The sequence below is a fragment of the Bufo gargarizans genome, chromosome 1 (assembly GCF_014858855.1).
Source record: "Bufo gargarizans isolate SCDJY-AF-19 chromosome 1, ASM1485885v1, whole genome shotgun sequence".
Lineage (NCBI taxonomy): Eukaryota > Metazoa > Chordata > Amphibia > Anura > Bufonidae > Bufo > Bufo gargarizans.
This window is the reverse complement of record NC_058080.1, coordinates 269,925,016-269,937,115: the sequence shown is the minus strand read 5'-3', so window position 1 is coordinate 269,937,115 and position 12,100 is coordinate 269,925,016. Positions and strand designations below refer to the sequence as shown.

Genomic DNA, 12,100 nt, shown 5'->3' with positions numbered 1-12,100 from the left:
GTTTGAGCTTCAATTTGTTTAAAGGGTTTTCCACAGAACATTCTGTACATATCTGATGAATGTGGTTCCCACCTTTGGGACTGGTACATATCTCTGGAACGGGGGTACCTTACTCCCATCCTTTGGTGAGTGTAGAGATGGCTATGCATGTGCTGCTCTCTCCATTCATGTCTATTGGAGTCCTGAGAACAGTTGAGGAGGCTCTTTGCCGTAAATGTCTAAGTTGAGAAAACCACTTTAAGGCTACATTTTAAGATTTGTAGTTGGCTACATTACTTCCCCCATAATGTTTTATAATCTATTGATAGGTCCCCCATGACCATACTGTTTTGACCCTGCTTATACCCCCCCCCCCCCTTGAAATTGTTGAGAGTTATAGTGAGTGTTCTTTCAGTTGGTTACATATTTCCCACCAGTTTCAGTAGGCGAGAGACCATCCATACTTGCACACCCCGCTAGCGTAAAACATAATGGTGTGGTAAACCATCTAAGTAAAAGCATCTGATTTTAATCTGAATATTACAATTCTATTCTATTGTGCCGGTGCTTAGAGCTGTTATTATTTCTTGACATGTTATGATGTATTAACCAGAGTTTGTCTTTCCTTCTTCATTAAACTTCTAAAACTGTGAACATTATAGGAGGGAGAGAGGAGGGCTTGATGAAAAACTCCTTCCTTTCAGGTGAATAGCATGGTACTTCAAGGCTTCTTCATTTGTGTGGTTCATCCAAGGGTTGACAACCTGAGCTTCTACTTGTGTTTCTAACGTGTCAGTCCATTCTCAACCACCTGGCATACATGTAGAGTTGCATGTAGAAGGTGTAAGGTTGATCATACCTGTCCACATAAATACGTATGTCGCATTAACCGTGTTCCTGTCTACGGGCCTCGCTACATCATCATGGCATGATGATACACAATGATTCCTGCATATGGTGAATAGCACAAATACATATCAAAAATATAAAAATGAAAGTATGATTGTACATATGTTTTGCATTTGTACAATTAGTTTTCGGTATCTTTCCATCCTACTGGCATTACCCTGTCACTCGTTCATTAGCATGGCATTACTGACCTCACGCATCCCAGGGAATTTATGTAATAGTGACCATTCATACACTGTATGTCACCATTACATGTGGCTCTCTACAGATTGCTTGCTTATTACTAATTCTGCACTGATTTACCTCTAGTAGTTTAGTAAGCTATGATATTTTATATAATATGCAGATATGTATCTTAGTATGATAGCTTGATCAATCATTACATTCAGTGCTGAGTTATAAAAAGCCTCGGAATAGTACAGCGAAGCATTGCTGCTCTGCTTGAAATGATCAGACCATGCTAGACAGATAAATATACAGTGGGTGTGAATTCCTCCTACCATCCAGATTTCACCTGCCAACCCTAAACATTATGCAGATTCTTGCCAACTTTAAAACTTATTTAACTCTCCCTGGCTCTAACCAAGCTGTGGATCTGAAAGGTAAAGTGCAACAGTAAGCATCAATTAAAGGGGTTTTCAGACTTCATATAAGCAAAGCATATTTGTGTACGTATACCATATGTAATATACTGTTTGTTTAAATGCATTACCATTTTCAAGATCTCTGTCAGTGAATGAAAACAAAAAGTTTGACTTAATCAAGTCTGTTACACTTAGGACTCATGCACATGGCTGTAGCTATTTTTGCAGTCCGCAAAACACATATACCCGCCGTGTGTGTTCCGCATTTTGTGGAATGGAACATCCTGCTCTCTATAGAACTTCCCTATCCTTGTCTGTAAAATGGATAAGAATAGGACATGGTCTATTGTTTTGCGAGGTTTCGGAACGAACATATGGATGCGGACAACACACAGTGTGCTGTCTGCTTCTTTTGCAGCCCCATTGAATGGGTCCGCTCCTGACTCACAAAAAATGCGGATCGGATGTGGACAAAAAACACACTCGTGTGCATGAGCCCTTAAAAGGATTTTCTGGTTACAATGATTTTTAAGCAAGTGCCCACAGCCTGCCTGCTGAAACAGAAGACTCATACTTCATACCTGCTCCACACTGCTACAGTCCGCCATGCTGCCTCTGTTCTCTCTATCTTCCAGTCTCGGCACTGCTTATATCCAGTGGTGTATGGGCATGGTCACATGAACCGTTGCAGCCAATAACTGGTTTCAGCGGAGATGTGGCCCCAAGCAGCACTTCACTGCTTAGCTGAAGCCAGTCAATGGCTGGAGGGGGGCATGTTACCATGCCCATACACCACCGGATGTAAACAGTGCAGGAACTGGAAGATGGATACAGAGGAGGTAGTGCAGAGGAGCAAAGCGGGAGGCAGGCTGCTGGCACTTGCTTAAAGAGGACCTTTCACCGATTAGGACACTGTGAACTAAGTATACAGACATGGAGAGCGGCACCCGGGGATCTCACTGCACTTACTATTATCCCTGGGCGCCGCTCCGTTCTCCCGCTATGCCCTCCAGTATCTTCGCTCACTAAGTTATAGTAGGTGGAGTCTGCCCTTGTTCTGCTGTAGCGCTGGCCAATCGCATCGCAGAGCTCACAGCCTGGGAGAAAATAACCTCCCAGGCTGTGAGCTCTGCGCTGCAATTGGCCAGCGCTACAGCAGAACAAGGGCAGACTCCGCCTACTATAACTTAGTGACCTAAATCTCCGCCTACTATAACCTAGTGACCGAAGATACCGGAGGGCATAGCGGGAGAACGGAGCAGCGCCCAGGGATAATAATAAGTGCAGTCAGATCCCCAGGCGCCGCTCTCCATGTCTGTATACTTAGTTCACAATGTCAGGTTCGGTGAAAGGTCCTCTTTAAAATCATTATAACTGGAAAACTCCTTTAAGGGCCGACATTTTGATTTAGCAAATATCATCCCTAAGCATTGACTGGGTATGCAACAGAATGAATATTTGGAAATGGGCAGCATGCTCATGGGAAACTTCTGCTACATGTGGATGGCATTTTAAAGACTCTATCCACATGTATTGTACTGCAACTTGTTGTGGATTTGCAGTGTGGAATCCATACCAGAAATCCTTGCTAAATCCACCCCACCTGAAATTACCCTAACAAGTCAATCCTTAGGTCTACAGTCATGTGAAAAAATTAGGACACCCTTTGAAAGCATGTGGTTTTTTGTAACATTTTTAATAAAAGGTTATTTCATCTCCGTTTCAACAATACAGAGAGATTAAAGTAATCCAACTAAACAAAGAAAACTGAAGAAAAGTCTTTTCAAGATCTTCTGTAAATGTCATTCTACAAAAATGCCTATTCTAACTGAGGAAAAAGATAGGACACCCTCACATGTATTCCCTCTTAAATTGGCTCAGATCTCACACAGGTATATCACACCAGGTGCACATAATTAGTAGATCGTTACTCTGCATGTTGAATGAGGCTTGCCCTATTTAAACCTCAGACATTTAGTTTGGTGTGCTCCTGACTGTTGAAGTGAGAGTGAGCACCATGGTGAGAGCAAAAGAGCTGTCAGAGGACTTCAGAAAAAAGATTGTAGCAGCCTATGAGTCTGGGAAGGGATTTAAAAAGATCTCAAAAGATTTTGAAATCAGCCATTCCACTGTCCGGAAGATAGTCTACAAGTGGAGGGCTTTCAAAACAACTGCCAACATGCCCAGGACTGGTCGCCCCAGCAAGTTCACCCCAAGAGCAGACCGCAAGATGCTAAAAGAGGTCTCCAAAAACCCTAAAGTGTCATCTCGAGAACTACAGCAGGCTCTGGCTACTGTTGATGTAGAAGTACATGCCTCTACAATCAGAAAGAGACTGTACAAGTTTAACTTGCATGGGAGGTGTGCAAGGAGGAAACCTTTGCTTTCCAAGAGAAACATCGAGGCCAGACTGACATTTGCCAGAGATAAAGTTGACAAAGACCAGGACTTCTGGAATAATGTTCTTTGGACAGATGAGTCCAAAATTGAATTATTTGGACACAACAGCAGAGGACATGTTTGGCGTAAACCAAACACAGCATTCCAAGAAAAGAACCTCATACCAACTGTGAAGCATGGAGGTGGAAGTGTCATGGTTTGGGGCTGCTTTGCTGCAGCAGGACCTGGTCAGCTCACCATCATAGAATCCACGATGAATTCTACTGTGTATCAGAAGGTGCTTGAAGAACATGTGAGACCATCAGTTAGAAAATTAAAGCTGAAGCGGAACTGGACCATGCAACATGACAATGACCCAAAACATACTAGTAAATCAACCAAAGATTGGCTGAAAAAGAAGAAATGGAGAGTCCTGGAATGGCCAAGTCAAAGTCCAGATTTGAATCCCATTGAGATGCTGTGGGGTGACTTGAAAAGGGCTGTACGTGCAAGAAACCCCTCAAACATCTCACAGCTGAAAAAGTTCTGCATTGAGGAGTGGGGTAAAATTTCCTCAGACCGATGTCGAAGACTGGTAGATGGCTACAAGAACCGTCTCACTGCAGTTATTTCAGCCAAAGGAGGTAACACTCGCTATTAGGGGCAAGGGTGTCCTATCTTTTTCCTCAGTTAGAATAGGCATTTTTGTAGAATGACATTTACAGAAGATCTTGAAAAGACTTTTCTTCAGTTTTCTTTGTTTAGTTGGATTACTTTAATCTCTCTGTATTGTTGAAACGGAGATGAAATAACCTTTTATTAAAAATGTTACAAAAAACCACATGCTTTCAAAGGGTGTCCTAATTTTTTCACATGACTGTAAGTAAGAATGTTTGCATTCACTGTTAGTAAGCAGAGATCTTGCGAAATAAAAACATAGAGTATCACAGAAATATTTTTTTGTTGTACAGTTAATATTCAGATTAAACTGGAAACCTCTTTAACCTCCTGTACTATGGTACTGCTGGCCCCGACCCTAGATCACTAACTACCAGTTTATGTTGAATTTGTTGACCGCTCCCTCCAGCCCCCCCATTCCCTTGCCATGCTGCCCCTGGTCTACATTGAGAGGACTTCTTAGCTCACGATCAAGAACATTACATCATTCTGATCACGTGCTCATGAGTCCTCTAAATGTACTCCAGTGGCACAGCAGGGAAACGGGGTGACTATCAACACTAACTGGCAAGAAGTGACAGGTTGCCTTTAAGGCCTGGTTCACATATCATTGTTTTGGTCAATGTTTGATCAATGGTTTCTAGCAGTGATTATGAGCCAAAACCATGAATAAGGTATAATGCAAAAATTTCCACGTATTCTTTGTTTTTGACCCACACCTAGTTATGGCTTTCAATCACTGATACAAAATCCTGATCAAAACACTGATGTCTGAACCAGCCTTTATAGCTAGTACCAAAGTGCTTGATCTTAATAGTTTTTTTTAGGGTTTTCTTGAAAATAATGCCTTAAAAATCCACAGCAAAATTGGTTCTGACCTGTCTTCTCTTCTTTGCATTTTTACATATTTCTTTCCATATTGCACTTAATTGCATATCAGCAATAAATACTATTGCTATATATTAAAATCTACCAACACAAGCTGAAGTGTATCAGATGTACATGGAGTTAATTAAAACCTTATAACCGGGTTCAGTGAAATTAGAATCAAGGGGCTGCTAATCTCACACCACCCCTGTTGTGGACATTAGTAGCCCGTTTGGAAAACTGTCCAGCTATAGCTTAGAAATGAATGGTTCTTCAGGAAGGGCTATCAATGGTTTGACCTTTTGGACCCCCACCACTTATTGTCTACGTAGGCCTTTTACTACAGCTCATCTCATTGAGGACAGCTTCTTAACTTTTATTTATTGGTGATGCTCTGATTTTAGGAGAAGTTGGTTCCTTTATTAGATTGTACCTTCACATGATACTTGCAGCAGCCACAATTCCTGATGCATTTACTGTACTGATAGTTCTCTACTGTTTTCAAGCCTTTAGATGTCTTTCTTCCTTGTTCTTCTCACCTTTATTTTGCTTTCCTTTTGCTCTACCTGCTGCTGCTTTCAAACTTTCCTCTGCTTTTCGCTTGCGACACTAGCACGCAGTCCTCTAGAAAATTCTGTGCCCTGCCTGGCAACCCGCATGTCGGATGACGATCTCCGTGTGCGGCGCAGCCCCAGCATGGGATGGCTCAGTAAGTCGGGGTAAATGTGTGTTGTGGGAAATGGGTCACATACATGGTGCAGTAAAAAGAATATTTAGAATCAGAAAGAATTGTATATATTTAAAAATGGAAATGTAATTGGGTGGCTCCACAAGATAGGTGAGATGGATGGGTGCTATCAAATGATCCCCCCTGTCAGTAAAGGTATTAAATGTTCAAATTAGAGATAGGCACAACCAGATATTTGGGTCACTTGGAAAATACAATAATTTTATTGTCATCCGATAACATAAGAATATAAAAGAAATATACTAAAAAACATACACGTAAAAACCTATTGGCTTTAGCCACAGGACAATAAAACAAAGAGATAAGTATTATAAAATCACCAAGCAAATAATGTGCAATGACAAAACAATGGTCACGTATAAATATATGGAAAACTGTGGACTCCAATCTATAAATGACGAATCAAGATTGGATCTGATACAATTGTCTCTCCAGGAATAATACAACGAGTTGGTTGTGTGCTGTGCGTCCAAACACTCGTCCACTTTAAATTAACCCCCGATCTCTACAGATTCTTCTTTCGGGGTATCGGCATAACAGGGTACTCACGGTTGATGTAACCAAACTGCGGATAGAGTTGCACGCTGTGTGGCGTCCCACCTGTATTCAGCGTGACTGTGGTTCTTTGTGCCGTAAGTCTCGTGAGTTATTATGGGATTTTAGAGTGTTCACCCTGTTGAACTTGCCGGCTTTCAATCCTGGGGTCTGTGAATCGGTGGACAGCTTTTCCTTGTACCTAATCAAGCTTGTAAGCATAATTTTGTGGGTAAAGTTCTGTGTATTGTTTCAATTGCGCAAATCTGTAGTTGTTTCTTCAGAAAATACTTGGGCACTTCATAGATACTTCATTTCGGAGTGTATATAATTTCTCACTCCTTCTTCAGAAGAAGGAGTGAGAAATTATATACACTCCGAAACGCGAAACTACTTCATTAAAACCAAACGCGTTTCGGAGTGTATATAATTTCTCACACCTTCAAAAGAAGGCGTGAGAAATTATATACACTCCGAAATGCGTTTGGTTTTAATGAAGTATCTATGAAGTGCCCAAGTATTTTCTGAAGAAACAACTAGAGATTTGCGCAATTGAAACAATACACAGAACATTACCCACAAAATTGTGCTTACAAGCTGGATTAGGTACAAGGAAAAGCTGTCCACCGATTCACAGACCCCAGGATTGAAAGCCGGCAAGTTCAACAGGGTGAACACTCTAAAATCCCGTGATAACTCACGAGACTTACTGCACAAAGAACCACAGTCACGCTGAATACAGGTGGGACGCCACACAGCATGCAACTCTATCCGCAGTTTGGTTACATCAACCGTGAGTACCCTGTTATGCCGATACCCTGAAAGAAGAATCTGTAGAGATCGGGGTTAATTTAAAGTGGACGAGCAATAATATATCTAATATCCCCACTTTATGAAATCTTGGGGAAAACACTGAGTGACGTCAGTGTTTGGACGCACAGCACACAACCAACTCGTTGCATTATTCCTGGAGAGACAATTGTATCAGATCCAATCTTGATTCGTCATTTATAGATTGGAGTCCACAGTTTTCCATATATTTATACTGTGACCATTGTTTTGTCATTGCACATTATTTGCTTGGTGATTTTATAATACTTATCTCCTTGTTTTATTGTCTTGTGGCTAAAGCCAATAGGTTTTTACGTGTATGTTTTTTAGTATATTTCTTTTATATTCTTATGATATCGGATGACAATAAAATTATTGTATTTTCCAAGTGACCCAAATATCTGGTTGTGCCTATCTCTAATTTGAACATAGAATTGTATATATGTTCCCTTACTCATACCATCTTCTACAGATTTATACTGTCATTATTGTGGACAGCACATTTTATATATGTGTCATATATTGAACCTTTAAGATGAAGGGAAGATACTCTTTTTATTTTCTGATGCAAAGTACATTCCTTAATTCAAGGACCATGTACTTGGAGCATTCTGGCACATAAGTGCTTGGATGTGTCTGATGAGCCCACAATACATTTTTAACACTTTAGTGTTATTTTTTTCCATAGGAAAATAAACCAATTGACCAGCTTTGTGCTTACACCTGCATTGATCCGCAGTGAGATCTCATGTGTTGTCATCAGACATTTCTCCTGATTAAAGTGGTTTACCCTCTTTAATATAACCACAGTTAATAGGTGCAAATAAATGAAAGGTTTTTACCATAATACAGGTGTGCTGTTAATCTATTACAGGCCTCCAGGGAAATAAAAAAAATCCATCCTCCTGATTCTTGCATCTATGGTTATGTTGGTATCGTTTGAGTTTTCACACTAACCCCTAGCTTTAATTCCTCCCTCATTGGCTGAACTAAGTTGGAGACATAAGGGAACTTGTTTCAGTTACAAATAGAATAGGGACTTGGATTGCTTAAAGGGATTATCCCATACATTAAATATCTAGAGTAATGTACACCATTACTTTATGTTTGTCAGTGCAAAACAATGCTGCTTGTCAGTGTAATTTTCACCCTTTTTAGCTTCTTTACTTACCTCTTTGTAGCTCTGGTCTCTTCAGATTCTAGAAAGGAGCAACAGCTCCTCCCATGTGACTATCAAGCACCTGCATCTCCCAGGAGTGCATTTCAGTCTGCTGTTTCTAACCCTGCTCTCCTAGTAGACAAACCTCTGTTTTTCTGTCTACCTTGCCTGCATAGAAAATAGTCCCTCAAACACAACCCTAGAGATTCTACTAATAGTATTGTATGCAGTGCCCCCTGACTTCTTTCTAAACTGTCTAAAGAGAGATAAATCTAAACACCTCTATGATTTTAGAAGTAGAAATGAATAAATGAAAGGTGTTTTGGCCACTTCACTATGAGATCAATACACCAGCAAAGAGTGGAGGAGAAGGGAACAAGGAAGCTGCTCAGCATGTTATTTCACTTCTGAATGCAGGAGAAGGTGGACCAGAAGGACAAATAGCAGGAAGGAAGGGCTACCAGAGAAGAAAATGTAAAATGTAAAAGCAAACAATAATTTTATTGCACATGGATTGAAGTATTACTTCATTTTACATAATTTGACAAGCCCCGTTCATTGTATAGTAATACTTTTCATGGGATAGCCCCATTCAGAAATCAAAATACTGTGCAATATTTTGACCTTGAAGATTGAATGTTTTGTTAGTTGAGAAAGTACTTCATCTCAAATCTGCAGATCTTGAGAAAGTTTTGTTGGTCAAGAAGTCTGCAAACAACAGCTCAGATCTCAGCCTCCTGTGTATGGGAGGGGGGCTATGTAGACAACAATAGTAAAATATTAATTTTTAGGTACTGTTTGAGCAAGGATTTAATGTGTAACCTCTTCACCAGGATGCTCGTTAACTCCCATAAAAATTTTTGAAATCCACTTTTATTAGAAATTAAGCTACAATATTACAATATTTTGACCCTGAAGGTCCATTGTTTAATACTGTAGGTTTACTAGTGACCTTTATGTTTCCTTCATGCCAATTTTTCAGATCTTGGGCAGCTAAATCAGTTCATTTGTGCATCAGCCCAGATCTTAGCCTCCTGAACCACTTTAGTAACTAACAATAGTGTAGTTTTAGTTGTCTACCCAAATTACGAAATCTATGATGGGCAGCGGTGTGTTGAAAAAAAAAAAAAATAAAACCGTAATTTGCCTTTACAGATACTATCCATTCCAGCACTGTGGCTCCTGATGGTCCCTGCCAAACTGGCAGTGATGGAGACCAGTCATCAATGATCTGAGTGTTCATATGTGCAAGAATGGCATATCATTCTGAGCCTTAGCAGTGATATTCCGTTCTGGCACATTCCTTGGCTGCAGCAGTACTTTGACCAAGTACTTGGTCCTTGTCACTTTCCAGCCTGGCAGAGACCACTGAGAGCCACGGCGACTGCAAAAGTACATCAGAATTTTTCTTTATTTTTTACAACACAGTGCTGCCCACAATAATTTTTTTATTTTTTAAATTGGGCCAACAGCCCAACCTCTGTATAGGTCATCAGTATCTGATCGGTGGGGCTCAAACAGATAGTAGTGCTGTGGCCTTCTCACTGCTGAGCCTAGGCCAGTGACATCACAATCATTGGTCACAACATGGCCTAGGCACAGCTCAGCCTCATTGAAGTGAATGGGGCTAGGCTTTGATACAAAGTATAGCTGCTATAGAATGCACAGCGCTGTGCTTGGTGAGCTAAGATAAGGCTGTGGCACTCACAGGAGCTTTCTCAAACCACTAATCACCAGGGGTACCAGGTGTTGAACCTCTACCAATCAGATACTGATGGAGGTATTCAGTATTAAAAGTCTCAGAAAACGCCTTTAATATGACATTTTTATGGTTATTTTTATGAAGTAGCAGTTTTTGTTTTTTAAAAGCTGGAGGTATATATATATATATATATATATATATTGACAACCAAAATGAAAATGGCATCTGGTAATAGAACTGGATCATTTACAGGGGAATGTTAGAATGTTATAAAACTTTTTGGGTGATTATTAATGGCAGTTATAAAGGAGAACCCTGGGGAATTAGGAACCCTTAAAGGGACTCTGTCACCACTTTCTAACCCCCCCTTTTAAAACTATTGTTCTCTCCATGCCGCCCTTGTGATTACAAAGGTGTTGTTATAACATAAATTCGCCGTCTCGTTTTGATAAAGTGCGCGCGCACTTCGCTCAATGAGGCTGATTGAAAATGTCCGCACGGGCGCATCAGGCACAGGCCTGTGCGCACGCGCGGGATCTTTGAAAAGGAGGAGGGGGCACTGAGCGAGAGCCGGAGGCGGATTTCTTTACATTCAGGCGGCGCTGAAAGGATCAGGGGAGGAGCTGGGCACCAACGGCGGCGGGGGCGGGCGGCAGCTTCAGACCTTCAGAAACGCCCTGGGCACCTTATCCAAAGAGATTGACAGGTTAGATAAAAGGTATTTTTATCAAAACGAGACGGCGAATTTATGTTATAACAACACCTTTGTAATCACAAGGGCGGCATGGAGAGAACAATAGTTTTAAAAGGGGGGGTTAGAAAGTGGTGACAGAGTCCATTTAATATCTCCAAGTGATTAAAATACATTATCCATATTATGTTTATGTTGCTGCCACATTTGTTATACAAATGGCGATTAAACTTTTCTAAAATGGATACATCACGTTATGTGCATCAAATTCAATTCAGCTTCACAGAACTTATCTAAAACTATAGTGCCCCAGTCCAAAGTTCCAAACTAAGGCTACTTTCACACTAGCGTTGTTTGAAGCCGGCGTTCAATTCCATCACCGGAACTGAATTTGAATCCTGATCATAATTTTGATCACAATGAAAAAATGCATTGGAAAAAACGGATCCACCATTTATAGACTTTTCGGGTTTAACATGCAAAAGCTGGATCCGGTTTGACGGAAAACACTCCGCCGGATGGGAAAAAGGCCGGATCCAGAGTTCAGTCAAAGTATTCCCGATTTTTGGCCGGAGGTAAAAATACAACATGCTACGGTTTTCTGAAAATCCTGATCAGTCAAAAAGACTGAACTGAAGACATCCTGATGCATCCTGAACGGATTGCTCTCCATTCAGAATGCATTAGGATAAAACTGGTCAGTTCTTTTCCGGTATAGAGCCCCTAGAATGGAACTCAGCGGCGAAAAAGATGAAAACGCTAGTGTGAAAGTAGCCTTAAAAACTTTTTGAGTGTCAACTTTCTATATAATCTGCTGCCAAGCTGTTTAATTAGTGTACATTTAATAAGGCTATGTTAATGCATTGGAAACAGAAGTCAAGGGCTCGACGCAATGAAAATCATTAATCCAGCATGAAAATAGCAGGACTATGTGGTGTAACTGAACCGGGGGTGGAAGGGAACGTGGCTGTTTTGTCGAGGCCTATTCCTCCTTACTGTTTTGCTTTACTTTTGTAGGATAATAGCACAATTGTACTAA

The 12,100-nt window shown here is 40.8% G+C and overlaps 1 protein-coding gene across 4 annotated transcripts in view; it reads left to right on the top strand.

Annotated features, from left to right (window-relative positions):
• SLC4A4 (solute carrier family 4 member 4) overlaps window positions 1–12,100 on the top strand; it is a 262,656-nt gene that overhangs the window by 168,102 nt on the left and 82,454 nt on the right. The window lies entirely within an intron of this gene.